Source organism: Oratosquilla oratoria, chromosome 22 (assembly GCF_046742065.1).
Source record: "Oratosquilla oratoria isolate Oo_2021 chromosome 22, ASM4674206v1, whole genome shotgun sequence".
NCBI classification, from domain to species: domain Eukaryota; kingdom Metazoa; phylum Arthropoda; class Malacostraca; order Stomatopoda; family Squillidae; genus Oratosquilla; species Oratosquilla oratoria.
The window spans coordinates 9753008-9754009 of NC_134798.1; positions in this window are offsets into that span (position 1 = coordinate 9753008).

Sequence of the window (1002 nt, forward strand, 5' to 3'; positions counted from 1 at the left end):
GTGCACCACCTACCATATCAACCCTTCGGGGCTATACCCCTCAACTCCAACCTTTCAACTTGCTAACAAACCACATACTGGCAGGTAATATGAATGATCATCACCCAATTTGGTTAACATACAAAGAGCAGATCAAAAAGGAAATAAAATACTAGAACAACTCCCCAACCTATACATACTGAATTCCAGTAACTATCCCACCAGACAACCTTTTCATCATAACCATTAAGCAACTTCCCCATACATAACAATGTAGTCACCCTCACTCCAAACACAACCTGGAAACCATACATGTCCTTTCAGACCACTTCCCAATAAAGATTATAAAACCAAAAAGAAAAAGTCTCCGTGCAAGAAAAATGCAATAAAGGAAACTGGCAACAATATACATATACCAAGGGATTTCTCCCCCATACAAGGGAGGTAGCCAAAGCCAAAGGCATAAATCTACTCCCACCCATTTCATCCCCACGTACTCCACTCCCATTCACCATCCCACCCTCCCTCTTTTCTAGACTCCTAGATTATAGGTCAGTCCTGCATCTTGCCCACTGCCCTGGGTCAGAAGCAGTGCAGCAAGACTCAAAGGGAAAAAAAAAAATAATAATAATAATAATAATAATAATGAAGACCTTTGCCATAGATCAGTTGTCCCCATCCACAGACTGAGCAGTGAAAGAGATAGCAAAAGAGTAGCAAGAGATGTTCCAAAAGTGTACAGGAAAAAAAATACAACCTCAACTTCTCATAGGAAATAGCCACACTTAAGAAAATGTAAAATATAGCTAAAATTCATACTGAAACTGAGGGGAAAAAATAATTGCTAGAACAACTAAATGAGGACATCACAGAACAAATAAACAAGAAGAAAATATGGAAAACGTGCAAATACAGTAGATATATTTTTTACTATTGGAAGAGAAGTAAAGTTAAGATAAAGGAGGCAAAGAGGAGAGCAGATGTGAAATGGGGGAAGAGTATGACAAAATTTTGAAAGTAATA